The sequence below is a fragment of the Hyla sarda genome, unplaced genomic scaffold (genome assembly GCF_029499605.1).
Source record: "Hyla sarda isolate aHylSar1 unplaced genomic scaffold, aHylSar1.hap1 scaffold_1169, whole genome shotgun sequence".
NCBI lineage: Eukaryota > Metazoa > Chordata > Amphibia > Anura > Hylidae > Hyla > Hyla sarda.
Window position 1 is genome coordinate 21070 of NW_026607791.1, and position 22236 is coordinate 43305.

At 46.2% G+C, this 22236-nt stretch overlaps 10 non-coding genes across 10 annotated transcripts; all 10 read right to left on the reverse strand.

The window, feature by feature from the left end:
* Window positions 1-648: 648 nt before the first annotated feature.
* Window positions 649-839, reverse strand: LOC130302528 (U2 spliceosomal RNA). The gene has a single exon (XR_008852726.1). It is a non-coding gene; the product is annotated as a U2 spliceosomal RNA (small nuclear RNA).
* Window positions 840-2924: 2085 nt separating this feature from the next.
* LOC130302529 (U2 spliceosomal RNA) lies at window positions 2925-3115 on the reverse strand. Its single transcript, XR_008852727.1, has one exon. It is a non-coding gene; the product is annotated as a U2 spliceosomal RNA (small nuclear RNA).
* Window positions 3116-5195: 2080 nt separating this feature from the next.
* Window positions 5196-5386, reverse strand: LOC130302545 (U2 spliceosomal RNA). The gene has a single exon (XR_008852742.1). It is a non-coding gene; the product is annotated as a U2 spliceosomal RNA (small nuclear RNA).
* A 2084-nt stretch (window positions 5387-7470) lies between these two features.
* LOC130302530 (U2 spliceosomal RNA) lies at window positions 7471-7661 on the reverse strand. Its single transcript, XR_008852728.1, has one exon. It is a non-coding gene; the product is annotated as a U2 spliceosomal RNA (small nuclear RNA).
* Window positions 7662-9741: 2080 nt separating this feature from the next.
* Window positions 9742-9932, reverse strand: LOC130302531 (U2 spliceosomal RNA). The gene has a single exon (XR_008852729.1). It is a non-coding gene; the product is annotated as a U2 spliceosomal RNA (small nuclear RNA).
* Window positions 9933-12018: 2086 nt separating this feature from the next.
* On the reverse strand, window positions 12019-12209 carry LOC130302533 (U2 spliceosomal RNA). The gene has a single exon (XR_008852730.1). It is a non-coding gene; the product is annotated as a U2 spliceosomal RNA (small nuclear RNA).
* Window positions 12210-14298: 2089 nt separating this feature from the next.
* LOC130302535 (U2 spliceosomal RNA) lies at window positions 14299-14489 on the reverse strand. The gene has a single exon (XR_008852732.1). It is a non-coding gene; the product is annotated as a U2 spliceosomal RNA (small nuclear RNA).
* A 2075-nt stretch (window positions 14490-16564) lies between these two features.
* Window positions 16565-16755, reverse strand: LOC130302556 (U2 spliceosomal RNA). The gene has a single exon (XR_008852754.1). It is a non-coding gene; the product is annotated as a U2 spliceosomal RNA (small nuclear RNA).
* Window positions 16756-18836: 2081 nt separating this feature from the next.
* On the reverse strand, window positions 18837-19027 carry LOC130302536 (U2 spliceosomal RNA). The gene has a single exon (XR_008852733.1). It is a non-coding gene; the product is annotated as a U2 spliceosomal RNA (small nuclear RNA).
* A 2085-nt stretch (window positions 19028-21112) lies between these two features.
* Window positions 21113-21303, reverse strand: LOC130302537 (U2 spliceosomal RNA). The gene has a single exon (XR_008852734.1). It is a non-coding gene; the product is annotated as a U2 spliceosomal RNA (small nuclear RNA).
* Between the last annotated feature and the right edge of the window lie 933 nt (window positions 21304-22236).

Sequence of the window (22236 nt, forward strand, 5' to 3'; positions counted from 1 at the left end):
CATAGCCTAACCCTCTGTACTTTGGTCTATATTGATGCGGGACATAGACAGCCAGCTGATGACCAATCCATTAGTGCAATGGATGGCTGGAAGCATTTGTCTTTGCCTTTGCAATACCACAGAAGCAATGCATGGTCAATGTACAGCAATGACACACCTGTGTGAACAGCCAGGAGACCCCCCCCCCCATGTTATGTTACATAGTTACATAGTTAGTACGGTCGAAAAAAGACATATGTCCATCAAGTTCAACCAGGGAATTAAGGGGTAGGGGTGTGGCGCGATATTGGGGAAGGGATGAGATTTTATATTTCTTCATAAGCATTAATCTTATTTTGTCAATTAGGAACATTCAGCACCCACCCGCTATCAAGGCAGCTGCCTATCATGTCATGCCCTACCTGCACAGGTGTGCTGGCTACTCAAATGATCCAATTAAGGAGGCCATTTAGTCAGCAGCAGCAGAAGTCCTGTGCCTGGACGCTCCAACAGCGGCCAGACACAAGCAGAAGCAGAAGCAGCAGCAGCACCACCTTTTGTTTTTTGGCTGCAGCAGCAGCAGCAGCAAGGCCCACAGGGCTGGCTAGCTGGCTAGCCAGCAAGCAGGTAGCAATGAAAGTAGGAATCTTTCTTTTTAACCCTGTAAGGGGGTGGTGCACTGTACCCGAAGATACTGCCATATCGGGTCAATGCATAGGGCGACGGAAGCAAGCTTCGAAATCGGCCCCCGTTCTCAAAAATCCATTTAATATATGGTCCCCAGATAGGGGACGTATCAGATATTAAACTGATAAGAACAGATACTACACTTGATCTTAGCCAAAAGGCCGAGAAGCGATAACCGTGAAAGGGGCGGGCCCAACAAGGTCCCCTTCATGGGCACTATCACTGCTTGCTGTCAGGGAGGCTGCCAGACAATTTTCCATGCACACTCTGGGCTGGGGGGCAGTCAACCACCAGTACACACAGCAGAACCTAAACCCATACCATTATTGCTAAGCAGCAAGACAGGGGCCCATTGCACTCCCACGGGGCCTTTTTAAATGCAATCCATAACCCGGATTTGCCAGGAACCCTTCTTACTCCTCCTACTTGCATGTGACACTGGGCTTAGGATCTGCATAGGAAACACACACACAAGCACACACCTACCTTTGTTGCCTGCAGATGCCTCCTTGGCTGTCCCCAAACGGTATCAAACCAACACCCACGGGAAGCTGTAAGCATAGAGGACATGCCTGCACCCCATTGGACTTACCTGTGTGGGTTAAACCCGGGTTATTTGACAACCTATGGCGGTGATGGTTCTGCTCAGGCAGAGCAGTGCTGATGCTCCTCATAAAGCTGTCGCTGCTGTGAAGGTTCTAGGTGACATCACAAATCCCTATGGTTACATACACAACAAAGCTGGGTTGTTGTTGTTTACACTCTGCAAGGCCTGTGGAAGTGAGTGACATCATAGCACTGTAGTTCTGAGGGTTCTAGATGGATGCAACAATCTCCTGTTGCTTCTATGAAGGCCATAATAGACGACATCACCAAACAGCTCCATAGTCACATACACAGCAAAGGAGAGATGTTGTTTACACCTAGTGATGTCAGTGGTATTGAGTGACATCACAGCACAGTGCTAAGGCTCCTGGGCCTGGACACAGCAGCGGCTGCAATATCTCAACGGAGAATACGTTTATATATATGTGTGTGTGTGCGCGTATATATATATATATATATATATATATATATATATATATATATATTTCTCCGCCGAAATCACTTTTAAACCCATTTCCACCTTTTTTTCCCTTCTCTTCCTCTTACTTTTTTTTCACGTTTTTTTACGTTTTTCTCCTTTTCGCCTCTTTTCTGGGCGTATTCTTCTTCTTTTTCTTCTTTTTTTTCGTCTAATGCATACCCCATCAGTGCAGCAATGCTTATTCAATACCGCCAGCAGATGGAGACACTGGGGGATAATTTTCTAAGGATTTATACTGATTTTTCCTGTCTGAATTTGTCGCACAGAAAGTTGCAGGCCAAATATGTGTGACATTTCTGCGACTTTAGCTTCTAGAGCATTTTTACAACATTATACATAGGTGCTGAATACATAAAAAGCGACTGTTCAGCGACAGACAAGTCGCATCGGCTGAAAGTAGGCCAGAATGTCAGTCCATGTTGGAGCAGGTTTAGATACAGTCTAAAGCATAGATCTCAAAGTCTGTGCACAGAATTTAGCAAGGGCCTCGCACCTTCTGATGCATCAGGTAGGTGCACAATAGCATAGCCTAACCCTCTGTACTTTGGTCTATATTGATGCGGGACATAGACAGCCAGCTGATGACCAATCCATTAGTGCAATGGATGGCTGGAAGCATTTGTCTTTGCCTTTGCAATACCACAGAAGCAATGCATGGTCAATGTACAGCAATGACACACCTGTGTGAACAGCCAGGAGACCCCCCCCCCCATGTTATGTTACATAGTTACATAGTTAGTACGGTCGAAAAAAGACATATGTCCATCAAGTTCAACCAGGGAATTAAGGGGTAGGGGTGTGGCGCGATATTGGGGAAGGGATGAGATTTTATATTTCTTCATAAGCATTAATCTTATTTTGTCAATTAGGAACATTCAGCACCCACCCGCTATCAAGGCAGCTGCCTATCATGTCATGCCCTACCTGCACAGGTGTGCTGGCTACTCAAATGATCCAATTAAGGAGGCCATTTAGTCAGCAGCAGCAGAAGTCCTGTGCCTGGACGCTCCAACAGCGGCCAGACACAAGCAGAAGCAGAAGCAGCAGCAGCACCACCTTTTGTTTTTTGGCTGCAGCAGCAGCAGCAGCAAGGCCCACAGGGCTGGCTAGCTGGCTAGCCAGCAAGCAGGTAGCAATGAAAGTAGGAATCTTTCTTTTTAACCCTGTAAGGGGGTGGTGCACTGTACCCGAAGATACTGCCATATCGGGTCAATGCATAGGGCGACGGAAGCAAGCTTCGAAATCGGCCCCCGTTCTCAAAAATCCATTTAATATATGGTCCCCAGATAGGGGACGTATCAGATATTAAACTGATAAGAACAGATACTACACTTGATCTTAGCCAAAAGGCCGAGAAGCGATAACCGTGAAAGGGGCGGGCCCAACAAGGTCCCCTTCATGGGCACTATCACTGCTTGCTGTCAGGGAGGCTGCCAGACAATTTTCCATGCACACTCTGGGCTGGGGGGCAGTCAACCACCAGTACACACAGCAGAACCTAAACCCATACCATTATTGCTAAGCAGCAAGACAGGGGCCCATTGCACTCCCACGGGGCCTTTTTAAATGCAATCCATAACCCGGATTTGCCAGGAACCCTTCTTACTCCTCCTACTTGCATGTGACACTGGGCTTAGGATCTGCATAGGAAACACACACACAAGCACACACCTACCTTTGTTGCCTGCAGATGCCTCCTTGGCTGTCCCCAAACGGTATCAAACCAACACCCACGGGAAGCTGTAAGCATAGAGGACATGCCTGCACCCCATTGGACTTACCTGTGTGGGTTAAACCCGGGTTATTTGACAACCTATGGCGGTGATGGTTCTGCTCAGGCAGAGCAGTGCTGATGCTCCTCATAAAGCTGTCGCTGCTGTGAAGGTTCTAGGTGACATCACAAATCCCTATGGTTACATACACAACAAAGCTGGGTTGTTGTTGTTTACACTCTGCAAGGCCTGTGGAAGTGAGTGACATCATAGCACTGTAGTTCTGAGGGTTCTAGATGGATGCAACAATCTCCTGTTGCTTCTATGAAGGCCATAATAGACGACATCACCAAACAGCTCCATAGTCACATACACAGCAAAGGAGAGATGTTGTTTACACCTAGTGATGTCAGTGGTATTGAGTGACATCACAGCACAGTGCTAAGGCTCCTGGGCCTGGACACAGCAGCGGCTGCAATATCTCAACGGAGAATACGTTTATATATATGTGTGTGTGTGCGCGTATATATATATATATATATATATATATATATATATATATATTTCTCCGCCGAAATCACTTTTAAACCCATTTCCACCTTTTTTTCCCTTCTCTTCCTCTTACTTTTTTTTCACGTTTTTTTACGTTTTTCTCCTTTTCGCCTCTTTTCTGGGCGTATTATTCTTCTTTTTCTTCTTTTTTTTCGTCTAATGCATACCCCATCAGTGCAGCAATGCTTATTCAATACCGCCAGCAGATGGAGACACTGGGGGATAATTTTTTCTAAGGATTTATACTGATTTTTCCTGTCTGAATTTGTCGCACAGAAAGTTGCAGGCCAAATATGTGTGACATTTCTGCGACTTTAGCTTCTAGAGCATTTTTACAACATTATACATAGGTGCTGAATACATAAAAAGCGACTGTTCAGCGACAGACAAGTCGCATCGGCTGAAAGTAGGCCAGAATGTCAGTCCATGTTGGAGCAGGTTTAGATACAGTCTAAAGCATAGATCTCAAAGTCTGTGCACAGAATTTAGCAAGGGCCTCGCACCTTCTGATGCATCAGGTAGGTGCACAATAGCATAGCCTAACCCTCTGTACTTTGGTCTATATTGATGCGGGACATAGACAGCCAGCTGATGACCAATCCATTAGTGCAATGGATGGCTGGAAGCATTTGTCTTTGCCTTTGCAATACCACAGAAGCAATGCATGGTCAATGTACAGCAATGACACACCTGTGTGAACAGCCAGGAGACCCCCCCCCCCCATGTTATGTTACATAGTTACATAGTACGGTCGAAAAAAGACATATGTCCATCAAGTTCAACCAGGGAATTAAGGGGTAGGGGTGTGGCGCGATATTGGGGAAGGGATGAGATTTTATATTTCTTCATAAGCATTAATCTTATTTTGTCAATTAGGAACATTCAGCACCCACCCGCTATCAAGGCAGCTGCCTATCATGTCATGCCCTACCTGCACAGGTGTGCTGGCTACTCAAATGATCCAATTAAGGAGGCCATTTAGTCAGCAGCAGCAGAAGTCCTGTGCCTGGACGCTCCAACAGCGGCCAGACACAAGCAGAAGCAGAAGCAGCAGCAGCAGCACCTTTTGTTTTTTGGCTGCAGCAGCAGCAGCAGCAAGGCCCACAGGGCTGGCTAGCTGGCTAGCCAGCAAGCAGGTAGCAATGAAAGTAGGAATCTTTCTTTTTAACCCTGTAAGGGGGTGGTGCACTGTACCCGAAGATACTGCCATATCGGGTCAATGCATAGGGCGACGGAAGCAAGCTTCGAAATCGGCCCCCGTTCTCAAAAATCCATTTAATATATGGTCCCCAGATAGGGGACATATCAGATATTAAACTGATAAGAACAGATACTACACTTGATCTTAGCCAAAAGGCCGAGAAGCGATAACCGTGAAAGGGGCGGGCCCAACAAGGTCCCCTTCATGGGCACTATCACTGCTTGCTGTCAGGGAGGCTGCCAGACAATTTTCCATGCACACTCTGGGCTGGGGGGCAGTCAACCACCAGTACACACAGCAGAACCTAAACCCATACCATTATTGCTAAGCAGCAAGACAGGGGCCCATTGCACTCCCACGGGGCCTTTTTAAATGCAATCCATAACCCGGATTTGCCAGGAACCCTTCTTACTCCTCCTACTTGCATGTGACACTGGGCTTAGGATCTGCATAGGAAACACACACACAAGCACACACCTACCTTTGTTGCCTGCAGATGCCTCCTTGGCTGTCCCCAAACGGTATCAAACCAACACCCACGGGAAGCTGTAAGCATAGAGGACATGCCTGCACCCCATTGGACTTACCTGTGTGGGTTAAACCCGGGTTATTTGACAACCTATGGCGGTGATGGTTCTGCTCAGGCAGAGCAGTGCTGATGCTCCTCATAAAGCTGTCGCTGCTGTGAAGGTTCTAGGTGACATCACAAATCCCTATGGTTACATACACAACAAAGCTGGGTTGTTGTTGTTTACACTCTGCAAGGCCTGTGGAAGTGAGTGACATCATAGCACTGTAGTTCTGAGGGTTCTAGATGGATGCAACAATCTCCTGTTGCTTCTATGAAGGCCATAATAGACGACATCACCAAACAGCTCCATAGTCACATACACAGCAAAGGAGAGATGTTGTTTACACCTAGTGATGTCAGTGGTATTGAGTGACATCACAGCACAGTGCTAAGGCTCCTGGGCCTGGACACAGCAGCGGCTGCAATATCTCAACGGAGAATACGTTTATATATATGTGTGTGTGTGCGCGTATATATATATATATATATATATATATATATATATATATATATATTTCTCCGCCGAAATCACTTTTAAACCCATTTCCACCTTTTTTTCCCTTCTCTTCCTCTTACTTTTTTTTCACGTTTTTTTACGTTTTTCTCCTTTTCGCCTCTTTTCTGGGCGTATTCTTCTTCTTTTTCTTCTTTTTTTTCGTCTAATGCATACCCCATCAGTGCAGCAATGCTTATTCAATACCGCCAGCAGATGGAGACACTGGGGGATAATTTTCTAAGGATTTATACTGATTTTTCCTGTCTGAATTTGTCGCACAGAAAGTTGCAGGCCAAATATGTGTGACATTTCTGCGACTTTAGCTTCTAGAGCATTTTTACAACATTATACATAGGTGCTGAATACATAAAAAGCGACTGTTCAGCGACAGACAAGTCGCATCGGCTGAAAGTAGGCCAGAATGTCAGTCCATGTTGGAGCAGGTTTAGATACAGTCTAAAGCATAGATCTCAAAGTCTGTGCACAGAATTTAGCAAGGGCCTCGCACCTTCTGATGCATCAGGTAGGTGCACAATAGCATAGCCTAACCCTCTGTACTTTGGTCTATATTGATGCGGGACATAGACAGCCAGCTGATGACCAATCCATTAGTGCAATGGATGGCTGGAAGCATTTGTCTTTGCCTTTGCAATACCACAGAAGCAATGCATGGTCAATGTACAGCAATGACACACCTGTGTGAACAGCCAGGAGACCCCCCCCCCATGTTATGTTACATAGTTACATAGTTAGTACGGTCGAAAAAAGACATATGTCCATCAAGTTCAACCAGGGAATTAAGGGGTAGGGGTGTGGCGCGATATTGGGGAAGGGATGAGATTTTATATTTCTTCATAAGCATTAATCTTATTTTGTCAATTAGGAACATTCAGCACCCACCCGCTATCAAGGCAGCTGCCTATCATGTCATGCCCTACCTGCACAGGTGTGCTGGCTACTCAAATGATCCAATTAAGGAGGCCATTTAGTCAGCAGCAGCAGAAGTCCTGTGCCTGGACGCTCCAACAGCGGCCAGACACAAGCAGAAGCAGAAGCAGCAGCAGCACCACCTTTTGTTTTTTGGCTGCAGCAGCAGCAGCAGCAAGGCCCACAGGGCTGGCTAGCTGGCTAGCCAGCAAGCAGGTAGCAATGAAAGTAGGAATCTTTCTTTTTAACCCTGTAAGGGGGTGGTGCACTGTACCCGAAGATACTGCCATATCGGGTCAATGCATAGGGCGACGGAAGCAAGCTTCGAAATCGGCCCCCGTTCTCAAAAATCCATTTAATATATGGTCCCCAGATAGGGGACGTATCAGATATTAAACTGATAAGAACAGATACTACACTTGATCTTAGCCAAAAGGCCGAGAAGCGATAACCGTGAAAGGGGCGGGCCCAACAAGGTCCCCTTCATGGGCACTATCACTGCTTGCTGTCAGGGAGGCTGCCAGACAATTTTCCATGCACACTCTGGGCTGGGGGGCAGTCAACCACCAGTACACACAGCAGAACCTAAACCCATACCATTATTGCTAAGCAGCAAGACAGGGGCCCATTGCACTCCCACGGGGCCTTTTTAAATGCAATCCATAACCCGGATTTGCCAGGAACCCTTCTTACTCCTCCTACTTGCATGTGACACTGGGCTTAGGATCTGCATAGGAAACACACACACAAGCACACACCTACCTTTGTTGCCTGCAGATGCCTCCTTGGCTGTCCCCAAACGGTATCAAACCAACACCCACGGGAAGCTGTAAGCATAGAGGACATGCCTGCACCCCATTGGACTTACCTGTGTGGGTTAAACCCGGGTTATTTGACAACCTATGGCGGTGATGGTTCTGCTCAGGCAGAGCAGTGCTGATGCTCCTCATAAAGCTGTCGCTGCTGTGAAGGTTCTAGGTGACATCACAAATCCCTATGGTTACATACACAACAAAGCTGGGTTGTTGTTGTTTACACTCTGCAAGGCCTGTGGAAGTGAGTGACATCATAGCACTGTAGTTCTGAGGGTTCTAGATGGATGCAACAATCTCCTGTTGCTTCTATGAAGGCCATAATAGACGACATCACCAAACAGCTCCATAGTCACATACACAGCAAAGGAGAGATGTTGTTTACACCTAGTGATGTCAGTGGTATTGAGTGACATCACAGCACAGTGCTAAGGCTCCTGGGCCTGGACACAGCAGCGGCTGCAATATCTCAACGGAGAATACGTTTATATATATGTGTGTGTGTGCGCGTATATATATATATATATATATATATATATATATATATATATATATATTCTCCGCCGAAATCACTTTTAAACCCATTTCCACCTTTTTTTCCCTTCTCTTCCTCTTACTTTTTTTTCACGTTTTTTTACGTTTTTCTCCTTTTCGCCTCTTTTCTGGGCGTATTATTCTTCTTTTTCTTCTTTTTTTTCGTCTAATGCATACCCCATCAGTGCAGCAATGCTTATTCAATACCGCCAGCAGATGGAGACACTGGGGGATAATTTTCTAAGGATTTATACTGATTTTTCCTGTCTGAATTTGTCGCACAGAAAGTTGCAGGCCAAATATGTGTGACATTTCTGCGACTTTAGCTTCTAGAGCATTTTTACAACATTATACATAGGTGCTGAATACATAAAAAGCGACTGTTCAGCGACAGACAAGTCGCATCGGCTGAAAGTAGGCCAGAATGTCAGTCCATGTTGGAGCAGGTTTAGATACAGTCTAAAGCATAGATCTCAAAGTCTGTGCACAGAATTTAGCAAGGGCCTCGCACCTTCTGATGCATCAGGTAGGTGCACAATAGCATAGCCTAACCCTCTGTACTTTGGTCTATATTGATGCGGGACATAGACAGCCAGCTGATGACCAATCCATTAGTGCAATGGATGGCTGGAAGCATTTGTCTTTGCCTTTGCAATACCACAGAAGCAATGCATGGTCAATGTACAGCAATGACACACCTGTGTGAACAGCCAGGAGACCCCCCCCCCCATGTTATGTTACATAGTTACATAGTTAGTACGGTCGAAAAAAGACATATGTCCATCAAGTTCAACCAGGGAATTAAGGGGTAGGGGTGTGGCGCGATATTGGGGAAGGGATGAGATTTTATATTTCTTCATAAGCATTAATCTTATTTTGTCAATTAGGAACATTCAGCACCCACCCGCTATCAAGGCAGCTGCCTATCATGTCATGCCCTACCTGCACAGGTGTGCTGGCTACTCAAATGATCCAATTAAGGAGGCCATTTAGTCAGCAGCAGCAGAAGTCCTGTGCCTGGACGCTCCAACAGCGGCCAGACACAAGCAGAAGCAGCAGCAGCACCACCTTTTGTTTTTTGGCTGCAGCAGCAGCAGCAGCAAGGCCCACAGGGCTGGCTAGCTGGCTAGCCAGCAAGCAGGTAGCAATGAAAGTAGGAATCTTTCTTTTTAACCCTGTAAGGGGGTGGTGCACTGTACCCGAAGATACTGCCATATCGGGTCAATGCATAGGGCGACGGAAGCAAGCTTCGAAATCGGCCCCCGTTCTCAAAAATCCATTTAATATATGGTCCCCAGATAGGGGACGTATCAGATATTAAACTGATAAGAACAGATACTACACTTGATCTTAGCCAAAAGGCCGAGAAGCGATAACCGTGAAAGGGGCGGGCCCAACAAGGTCCCCTTCATGGGCACTATCACTGCTTGCTGTCAGGGAGGCTGCCAGACAATTTTCCATGCACACTCTGGGCTGGGGGGCAGTCAACCACCAGTACACACAGCAGAACCTAAACCCATACCATTATTGCTAAGCAGCAAGACAGGGGCCCATTGCACTCCCACGGGGCCTTTTTAAATGCAATCCATAACCCGGATTTGCCAGGAACCCTTCTTACTCCTCCTACTTGCATGTGACACTGGGCTTAGGATCTGCATAGGAAACACACACACAAGCACACACCTACCTTTGTTGCCTGCAGATGCCTCCTTGGCTGTCCCCAAACGGTATCAAACCAACACCCACGGGAAGCTGTAAGCATAGAGGACATGCCTGCACCCCATTGGACTTACCTGTGTGGGTTAAACCCGGGTTATTTGACAACCTATGGCGGTGATGGTTCTGCTCAGGCAGAGCAGTGCTGATGCTCCTCATAAAGCTGTCGCTGCTGTGAAGGTTCTAGGTGACATCACAAATCCCTATGGTTACATACACAACAAAGCTGGGTTGTTGTTGTTTACACTCTGCAAGGCCTGTGGAAGTGAGTGACATCATAGCACTGTAGTTCTGAGGGTTCTAGATGGATGCAACAATCTCCTGTTGCTTCTATGAAGGCCATAATAGACGACATCACCAAACAGCTCCATAGTCACATACACAGCAAAGGAGAGATGTTGTTTACACCTAGTGATGTCAGTGGTATTGAGTGACATCACAGCACAGTGCTAAGGCTCCTGGGCCTGGACACAGCAGCGGCTGCAATATCTCAACGGAGAATACGTTTATATATATGTGTGTGTGTGCGCGTATATATATATATATATATATATATATATATATATATATATATATATTCTCCGCCGAAATCACTTTTAAACCCATTTCCACCTTTTTTTCCCTTCTCTTCCTCTTACTTTTTTTTCACGTTTTTTTACGTTTTTCTCCTTTTCGCCTCTTTTCTGGGCGTATTATTCTTCTTTTTCTTCTTTTTTTTCGTCTAATGCATACCCCATCAGTGCAGCAATGCTTATTCAATACCGCCAGCAGATGGAGACACTGGGGGATAATTTTCTAAGGATTTATACTGATTTTTCCTGTCTGAATTTGTCGCACAGAAAGTTGCAGGCCAAATATGTGTGACATTTCTGCGACTTTAGCTTCTAGAGCATTTTTACAACATTATACATAGGTGCTGAATACATAAAAAGCGACTGTTCAGCGACAGACAAGTCGCATCGGCTGAAAGTAGGCCAGAATGTCAGTCCATGTTGGAGCAGGTTTAGATACAGTCTAAAGCATAGATCTCAAAGTCTGTGCACAGAATTTAGCAAGGGCCTCGCACCTTCTGATGCATCAGGTAGGTGCACAATAGCATAGCCTAACCCTCTGTACTTTGGTCTATATTGATGCGGGACATAGACAGCCAGCTGATGACCAATCCATTAGTGCAATGGATGGCTGGAAGCATTTGTCTTTGCCTTTGCAATACCACAGAAGCAATGCATGGTCAATGTACAGCAATGACACACCTGTGTGAACAGCCAGGAGACCCCCCCCCCCATGTTATGTTACATAGTTACATAGTTAGTACGGTCGAAAAAAGACATATGTCCATCAAGTTCAACCAGGGAATTAAGGGGTAGGGGTGTGGCGCGATATTGGGGAAGGGATGAGATTTTATATTTCTTCATAAGCATTAATCTTATTTTGTCAATTAGGAACATTCAGCACCCACCCGCTATCAAGGCAGCTGCCTATCATGTCATGCCCTACCTGCACAGGTGTGCTGGCTACTCAAATGATCCAATTAAGGAGGCCATTTAGTCAGCAGCAGCAGAAGTCCTGTGCCTGGACGCTCCAACAGCGGCCAGACACAAGCAGAAGCAGAAGCAGCAGCAGCACCACCTTTTGTTTTTTGGCTGCAGCAGCAGCAGCAGCAAGGCCCACAGGGCTGGCTAGCTGGCTAGCCAGCAAGCAGGTAGCAATGAAAGTAGGAATCTTTCTTTTTAACCCTGTAAGGGGGTGGTGCACTGTACCCGAAGATACTGCCATATCGGGTCAATGCATAGGGCGACGGAAGCAAGCTTCGAAATCGGCCCCCGTTCTCAAAAATCCATTTAATATATGGTCCCCAGATAGGGGACGTATCAGATATTAAACTGATAAGAACAGATACTACACTTGATCTTAGCCAAAAGGCCGAGAAGCGATAACCGTGAAAGGGGCGGGCCCAACAAGGTCCCCTTCATGGGCACTATCACTGCTTGCTGTCAGGGAGGCTGCCAGACAATTTTCCATGCACACTCTGGGCTGGGGGGCAGTCAACCACCAGTACACACAGCAGAACCTAAACCCATACCATTATTGCTAAGCAGCAAGACAGGGGCCCATTGCACTCCCACGGGGCCTTTTTAAATGCAATCCATAACCCGGATTTGCCAGGAACCCTTCTTACTCCTCCTACTTGCATGTGACACTGGGCTTAGGATCTGCATAGGAAACACACACACAAGCACACACCTACCTTTGTTGCCTGCAGATGCCTCCTTGGCTGTCCCCAAACGGTATCAAACCAACACCCACGGGAAGCTGTAAGCATAGAGGACATGCCTGCACCCCATTGGACTTACCTGTGTGGGTTAAACCCGGGTTATTTGACAACCTATGGCGGTGATGGTTCTGCTCAGGCAGAGCAGTGCTGATGCTCCTCATAAAGCTGTCGCTGCTGTGAAGGTTCTAGGTGACATCACAAATCCCTATGGTTACATACACAACAAAGCTGGGTTGTTGTTGTTTACACTCTGCAAGGCCTGTGGAAGTGAGTGACATCATAGCACTGTAGTTCTGAGGGTTCTAGATGGATGCAACAATCTCCTGTTGCTTCTATGAAGGCCATAATAGACGACATCACCAAACAGCTCCATAGTCACATACACAGCAAAGGAGAGATGTTGTTTACACCTAGTGATGTCAGTGGTATTGAGTGACATCACAGCACAGTGCTAAGGCTCCTGGGCCTGGACACAGCAGCGGCTGCAATATCTCAACGGAGAATACGTTTATATATATGTGTGTGTGTGCGCGTATATATATATATATATATATATATATATATATATATATATATATATATTTCTCCGCCGAAATCACTTTTAAACCCATTTCCACCTTTTTTTCCCTTCTCTTCCTCTTACTTTTTTTTCACGTTTTTTTACGTTTTTCTCCTTTTCGCCTCTTTTCTGGGCGTATTATTCTTCTTTTTCTTCTTTTTTTTCGTCTAATGCATACCCCATCAGTGCAGCAATGCTTATTCAATACCGCCAGCAGATGGAGACACTGGGGGATAATTTTCTAAGGATTTATACTGATTTTTCCTGTCTGAATTTGTCGCACAGAAAGTTGCAGGCCAAATATGTGTGACATTTCTGCGACTTTAGCTTCTAGAGCATTTTTACAACATTATACATAGGTGCTGAATACATAAAAAGCGACTGTTCAGCGACAGACAAGTCGCATCGGCTGAAAGTAGGCCAGAATGTCAGTCCATGTTGGAGCAGGTTTAGATACAGTCTAAAGCATAGATCTCAAAGTCTGTGCACAGAATTTAGCAAGGGCCTCGCACCTTCTGATGCATCAGGTAGGTGCACAATAGCATAGCCTAACCCTCTGTACTTTGGTCTATATTGATGCGGGACATAGACAGCCAGCTGATGACCAATCCATTAGTGCAATGGATGGCTGGAAGCATTTGTCTTTGCCTTTGCAATACCACAGAAGCAATGCATGGTCAATGTACAGCAATGACACACCTGTGTGAACAGCCAGGAGACCCCCCCCCCCATGTTATGTTACATAGTTACATAGTTAGTACGGTCGAAAAAAGACATATGTCCATCAAGTTCAACCAGGGAATTAAGGGGTAGGGGTGTGGCGCGATATTGGGGAAGGGATGAGATTTTATATTTCTTCATAAGCATTAATCTTATTTTGTCAATTAGGAACATTCAGCACCCACCCGCTATCAAGGCAGCTGCCTATCATGTCATGCCCTACCTGCACAGGTGTGCTGGCTACTCAAATGATCCAATTAAGGAGGCCATTTAGTCAGCAGCAGCAGAAGTCCTGTGCCTGGACGCTCCAACAGCGGCCAGACACAAGCAGAAGCAGAAGCAGCAGCAGCACCACCTTTTGTTTTTTGGCTGCAGCAGCAGCAGCAGCAAGGCCCACAGGGCTGGCTAGCTGGCTAGCCAGCAAGCAGGTAGCAATGAAAGTAGGAATCTTTCTTTTTAACCCTGTAAGGGGGTGGTGCACTGTACCCGAAGATACTGCCATATCGGGTCAATGCATAGGGCGACGGAAGCAAGCTTCGAAATCGGCCCCCGTTCTCAAAAATCCATTTAATATATGGTCCCCAGATAGGGGACGTATCAGATATTAAACTGATAAGAACAGATACTACACTTGATCTTAGCCAAAAGGCCGAGAAGCGATAACCGTGAAAGGGGCGGGCCCAACAAGGTCCCCTTCATGGGCACTATCACTGCTTGCTGTCAGGGAGGCTGCCAGACAATTTTCCATGCACACTCTGGGCTGGGGGGCAGTCAACCACCAGTACACACAGCAGAACCTAAACCCATACCATTATTGCTAAGCAGCAAGACAGGGGCCCATTGCACTCCCACGGGGCCTTTTTAAATGCAATCCATAACCCGGATTTGCCAGGAACCCTTCTTACTCCTCCTACTTGCATGTGACACTGGGCTTAGGATCTGCATAGGAAACACACACACAAGCACACACCTACCTTTGTTGCCTGCAGATGCCTCCTTGGCTGTCCCCAAACGGTATCAAACCAACACCCACGGGAAGCTGTAAGCATAGAGGACATGCCTGCACCCCATTGGACTTACCTGTGTGGGTTAAACCCGGGTTATTTGACAACCTATGGCGGTGATGGTTCTGCTCAGGCAGAGCAGTGCTGATGCTCCTCATAAAGCTGTCGCTGCTGTGAAGGTTCTAGGTGACATCACAAATCCCTATGGTTACATACACAACAAAGCTGGGTTGTTGTTGTTTACACTCTGCAAGGCCTGTGGAAGTGAGTGACATCATAGCACTGTAGTTCTGAGGGTTCTAGATGGATGCAACAATCTCCTGTTGCTTCTATGAAGGCCATAATAGACGACATCACCAAACAGCTCCATAGTCACATACACAGCAAAGGAGAGATGTTGTTTACACCTAGTGATGTCAGTGGTATTGAGTGACATCACAGCACAGTGCTAAGGCTCCTGGGCCTGGACACAGCAGCGGCTGCAATATCTCAACGGAGAATACGTTTATATATATGTGTGTGTGTGCGCGTATATATATATATATATATATATATATATATATATATATATTTCTCCGCTGAAATCACTTTTAAACCCATTTCCACCTTTTTTTCCCTTCTCTTCCTCTTACTTTTTTTTCACGTTTTTTTACGTTTTTCTCCTTTTCGCCTCTTTTCTGGGCGTATTATTCTTCTTTTTCTTCTTTTTTTTCGTCTAATGCATACCCCATCAGTGCAGCAATGCTTATTCAATACCGCCAGCAGATGGAGACACTGGGGGATAATTTTCTAAGGATTTATACTGATTTTTCCTGTCTGAATTTGTCGCACAGAAAGTTGCAGGCCAAATATGTGTGACATTTCTGCGACTTTAGCTTCTAGAGCATTTTTACAACATTATACATAGGTGCTGAATACATAAAAAGCGACTGTTCAGCGACAGACAAGTCGCATCGGCTGAAAGTAGGCCAGAATGTCAGTCCATGTTGGAGCAGGTTTAGATACAGTCTAAAGCATAGATCTCAAAGTCTGTGCACAGAATTTAGCAAGGGCCTCGCACCTTCTGATGCATCAGGTAGGTGCACAATAGCATAGCCTAACCCTCTGTACTTTGGTCTATATTGATGCGGGACATAGACAGCCAGCTGATGACCAATCCATTAGTGCAATGGATGGCTGGAAGCATTTGTCTTTGCCTTTGCAATACCACAGAAGCAATGCATGGTCAATGTACAGCAATGACACACCTGTGTGAACAGCCAGGAGACCCCCCCCCCCATGTTATGTTACATAGTTACATAGTTAGTACGGTCGAAAAAAGACATATGTCCATCAAGTTCAACCAGGGAATTAAGGGGTAGGGGTGTGGCGCGATATTGGGGAAGGGATGAGATTTTATATTTCTTCATAAGCATTAATCTTATTTTGTCAATTAGGAACATTCAGCACCCACCCGCTATCAAGGCAGCTGCCTATCATGTCATGCCCTACCTGCACAGGTGTGCTGGCTACTCAAATGATCCAATTAAGGAGGCCATTTAGTCAGCAGCAGCAGAAGTCCTGTGCCTGGACGCTCCAACAGCGGCCAGACACAAGCAGAAGCAGAAGCAGCAGCAGCACCACCTTTTGTTTTTTGGCTGCAGCAGCAGCAAGGCCCACAGGGCTGGCTAGCTGGCTAGCCAGCAAGCAGGTAGCAATGAAAGTAGGAATCTTTCTTTTTAACCCTGTAAGGGGGTGGTGCACTGTACCCGAAGATACTGCCATATCGGGTCAATGCATAGGGCGACGGAAGCAAGCTTCGAAATCGGCCCCCGTTCTCAAAAATCCATTTAATATATGGTCCCCAGATAGGGGACATATCAGATATTAAACTGATAAGAACAGATACTACACTTGATCTTAGCCAAAAGGCCGAGAAGCGATAACCGTGAAAGGGGCGGGCCCAACAAGGTCCCCTTCATGGGCACTATCACTGCTTGCTGTCAGGGAGGCTGCCAGACAATTTTCCATGCACACTCTGGGCTGGGGGGCAGTCAACCACCAGTACACACAGCAGAACCTAAACCCATACCATTATTGCTAAGCAGCAAGACAGGGGCCCATTGCACTCCCACGGGGCCTTTTTAAATGCAATCCATAACCCGGATTTGCCAGGAACCCTTCTTACTCCTCCTACTTGCATGTGACACTGGGCTTAGGATCTGCATAGGAAACACACACACAAGCACACACCTACCTTTGTTGCCTGCAGATGCCTCCTTGGCTGTCCCCAAACGGTATCAAACCAACACCCACGGGAAGCTGTAAGCATAGAGGACATGCCTGCACCCCATTGGACTTACCTGTGTGGGTTAAACCCGGGTTATTTGACAACCTATGGCGGTGATGGTTCTGCTCAGGCAGAGCAGTGCTGATGCTCCTCATAAAGCTGTCGCTGCTGTGAAGGTTCTAGGTGACATCACAAATCCCTATGGTTACATACACAACAAAGCTGGGTTGTTGTTGTTTACACTCTGCAAGGCCTGTGGAAGTGAGTGACATCATAGCACTGTAGTTCTGAGGGTTCTAGATGGATGCAACAATCTCCTGTTGCTTCTATGAAGGCCATAATAGACGACATCACCAAACAGCTCCATAGTCACATACACAGCAAAGGAGAGATGTTGTTTACACCTAGTGATGTCAGTGGTATTGAGTGACATCACAGCACAGTGCTAAGGCTCCTGGGCCTGGACACAGCAGCGGCTGCAATATCTCAACGGAGAATACGTTTATATATATGTGTGTGTGTGCGCGTATATATATATATATATATATATATATATATATATATATATTCTCCGCCGAAATCACTTTTAAACCCATTTCCACCTTTTTTTCCCTTCTCTTCCTCTTACTTTTTTTTCACGTTTTTTACGTTTTTCTCCTTTTCGCCTCTTTTCTGGGCGTATTATTCTTCTTTTTCTTCTTTTTTTTCGTCTAATGCATACCCCATCAGTGCAGCAATGCTTATTCAATACCGCCAGCAGATGGAGACACTGGGGGATAATTTTCTAAGGATTTATACTGATTTTTCCTGTCTGAATTTGTCGCACAGAAAGTTGCAGGCCAAATATGTGTGACATTTCTGCGACTTTAGCTTCTAGAGCATTTTTACAACATTATACATAGGTGCTGAATACATAAAAAGCGACTGTTCAGCGACAGACAAGTCGCATCGGCTGAAAGTAGGCCAGAATGTCAGTCCATGTTGGAGCAGGTTTAGATACAGTCTAAAGCATAGATCTCAAAGTCTGTGCACAGAATTTAGCAAGGGCCTCGCACCTTCTGATGCATCAGGTAGGTGCACAATAGCATAGCCTAACCCTCTGTACTTTGGTCTATATTGATGCGGGACATAGACAGCCAGCTGATGACCAATCCATTAGTGCAATGGATGGCTGGAAGCATTTGTCTTTGCCTTTGCAATACCACAGAAGCAATGCATGGTCAATGTACAGCAATGACACACCTGTGTGAACAGCCAGGAGACCCCCCCCCCCCCATGTTATGTTACATAGTTACATAGTTAGTACGGTCGAAAAAAGACATATGTCCATCAAGTTCAACCAGGGAATTAAGGGGTAGGGGTGTGGCGCGATATTGGGGAAGGGATGAGATTTTATATTTCTTCATAAGCATTAATCTTATTTTGTCAATTAGGAACATTCAGCACCCACCCGCTATCAAGGCAGCTGCCTATCATGTCATGCCCTACCTGCACAGGTGTGCTGGCTACTCAAATGATCCAATTAAGGAGGCCATTTAGTCAGCAGCAGCAGAAGTCCTGTGCCTGGACGCTCCAACAGCGGCCAGACACAAGCAGAAGCAGAAGCAGCAGCAGCACCACCTTTTGTTTTTTGGCTGCAGCAGCAGCAGCAGCAAGGCCCACAGGGCTGGCTAGCTGGCTAGCCAGCAAGCAGGTAGCAATGAAAGTAGGAATCTTTCTTTTTAACCCTGTAAGGGGGTGGTGCACTGTACCCGAAGATACTGCCATATCGGGTCAATGCATAGGGCGACGGAAGCAAGCTTCGAAATCGGCCCCCGTTCTCAAAAATCCATTTAATATATGGTCCCCAGATAGGGGACGTATCAGATATTAAACTGATAAGAACAGATACTACACTTGATCTTAGCCAAAAGGCCGAGAAGCGATAACCGTGAAAGGGGCGGGCCCAACAAGGTCCCCTTCATGGGCACTATCACTGCTTGCTGTCAGGGAGGCTGCCAGACAATTTTCCATGCACACTCTGGGCTGGGGGGCAGTCAACCACCAGTACACACAGCAGAACCTAAACCCATACCATTATTGCTAAGCAGCAAGACAGGGGCCCATTGCACTCCCACGGGGCCTTTTTAAATGCAATCCATAACCCGGATTTGCCAGGAACCCTTCTTACTCCTCCTACTTGCATGTGACACTGGGCTTAGGATCTGCATAGGAAACACACACACAAGCACACACCTACCTTTGTTGCCTGCAGATGCCTCCTTGGCTGTCCCCAAACGGTATCAAACCAACACCCACGGGAAGCTGTAAGCATAGAGGACATGCCTGCACCCCATTGGACTTACCTGTGTGGGTTAAACCCGGGTTATTTGACAACCTATGGCGGTGATGGTTCTGCTCAGGCAGAGCAGTGCTGATGCTCCTCATAAAGCTGTCGCTGCTGTGAAGGTTCTAGGTAACATCACAAATCCCTATGGTTACATACACAACAAAGCTGGGTTGTTGTTGTTTACACTCTGCAAGGCCTGTGGAAGTGAGTGACATCATAGCACTGTAGTTCTGAGGGTTCTAGATGGATGCAACAATCTCCTGTTGCTTCTATGAAGGCCATAATAGACGACATCACCAAACAGCTCCATAGTCACATACACAGCAAAGGAGAGATGTTGTTTACACCTAGTGATGTCAGTGGTATTGAGTGACATCACAGCACAGTGCTAAGGCTCCTGGGCCTGGACACAGCAGCGGCTGCAATATCTCAACGGAGAATACGTTTATATATATGTGTGTGTGTGCGCGTATATATATATATATATATATATATATATATATATATATATATATTTCTCCGCCGAAATCACTTTTAAACCCATTTCCACCTTTTTTTTCCTTCTCTTCCTCTTACTTTTTTTTCACGTTTTTTTACGTTTTTCTCCTTTTCGCCTCTTTTCTGGGCGTATTATTCTTCTTTTTCTTCTTTTTTTTCGTCTAATGCATACCCCATCAGTGCAGCAATGCTTATTCAATACCGCCAGCAGATGGAGACACTGGGGGATAATTTTCTAAGGATTTATACTGATTTTTCCTGTCTGAATTTGTCGCACAGAAAGTTGCAGGCCAAATATGTGTGACATTTCTGCGACTTTAGCTTCTAGAGCATTTTTACAACATTATACATAGGTGCTGAATACATAAAAAGCGACTGTTCAGCGACAGACAAGTCGCATCGGCTGAAAGTAGGCCAGAATGTCAGTCCATGTTGGAGCAGGTTTAGATACAGTCTAAAGCATAGATCTCAAAGTCTGTGCACAGAATTTAGCAAGGGCCTCGCACCTTCTGATGCATCAGGTAGGTGCACAATAGCATAGCCTAACCCTCTGTACTTTGGTCTATATTGATGCGGGACATAGACAGCCAGCTGATGACCAATCCATTAGTGCAATGGATGGCTGGAAGCATTTGTCTTTGCCTTTGCAATACCACAGAAGCAATGCATGGTCAATGTACAGCAATGACACACCTGTGTGAACAGCCAGGAGACCCCCCCCCCCATGTTATGTTACATAGTTACATAGTTAGTACGGTCGAAAAAAGACATATGTCCATCAAGTTCAACCAGGGAATTAAGGGGTAGGGGTGTGGCGCGATATTGGGGAAGGGATGAGATTTTATATTTCTTCATAAGCATTAATCTTATTTTGTCAATTAGGAACATTCAGCACCCACCCGCTATCAAGGCAGCTGCCTATCATGTCATGCCCTACCTGCACAGGTGTGCTGGCTACTCAAATGATCCAATTAAGGAGGCCATTTAGTCAGCAGCAGCAGAAGTCCTGTGCCTGGACGCTCCAACAGCGGCCAGACACAAGCAGAAGCAGAAGCAGCAGCAGCACCACCTTTTGTTTTTTGGCTGCAGCAGCAGCAGCAGCAAGGCCCACAGGGCTGGCTAGCTGGCTAGCCAGCAAGCAGGTAGCAATGAAAGTAGGAATCTTTCTTTTTAACCCTGTAAGGGGGTGGTGCACTGTACCCGAAGATACTGCCATATCGGGTCAATGCATAGGGCGACGGAAGCAAGCTTCGAAATCGGCCCCCGTTCTCAAAAATCCATTTAATATATGGTCCCCAGATAGGGGACGTATCAGATATTAAACTGATAAGAACAGATACTACACTTGATCTTAGCCAAAAGGCCGAGAAGCGATAACCGTGAAAGGGGCGGGCCCAACAAGGTCCCCTTCATGGGCACTATCACTGCTTGCTGTCAGGGAGGCTGCCAGACAATTTTCCATGCACACTCTGGGCTGGGGGGCAGTCAACCACCAGTACACACAGCAGAACCTAAACCCATACCATTATTGCTAAGCAGCAAGACAGGGGCCCATTGCACTCCCACGGGGCCTTTTTAAATGCAATCCATAACCCGGATTTGCCAGGAACCCTTCTTACTCCTCCTACTTGCATGTGACACTGGGCTTAGGATCTGCATAGGAAACACACACACAAGCACACACCTACCTTTGTTGCCTGCAGATGCCTCCTTGGCTGTCTCCAAACGGTATCAAACCAACACCCACGGGAAGCTGTAAGCATAGAGGACATGCCTGCACCCCATTGGACTTACCTGTGTGGGTTAAACCCGGGTTATTTGACAACCTATGGCGGTGATGGTTCTGCTCAGGCAGAGCAGTGCTGATGCTCCTCATAAAGCTGTCGCTGCTGTGAAGGTTCTAGGTGACATCACAAATCCCTATGGTTACATACACAACAAAGCTGGGTTGTTGTTGTTTACACTCTGCAAGGCCTGTGGAAGTGAGTGACATCATAGCACTGTAGTTCTGAGGGTTCTAGATGGATGCAACAATCTCCTGTTGCTTCTATGAAGGCCATAATAGACGACATCACCAAACAGCTCCATAGTCACATACACAGCAAAGGAGAGATGTTGTTTACACCTAGTGATGTCAGTGGTATTGAGTGACATCACAGCACAGTGCTAAGGCTCCTGGGCCTGGACACAGCAGCGGCTGCAATATCTCAACGGAGAATACGTTTATATATATGTGTGTGTGTGCGCGTATATATATATATATATATATATATATATATATATATATATATATTTCTCCGCCGAAATC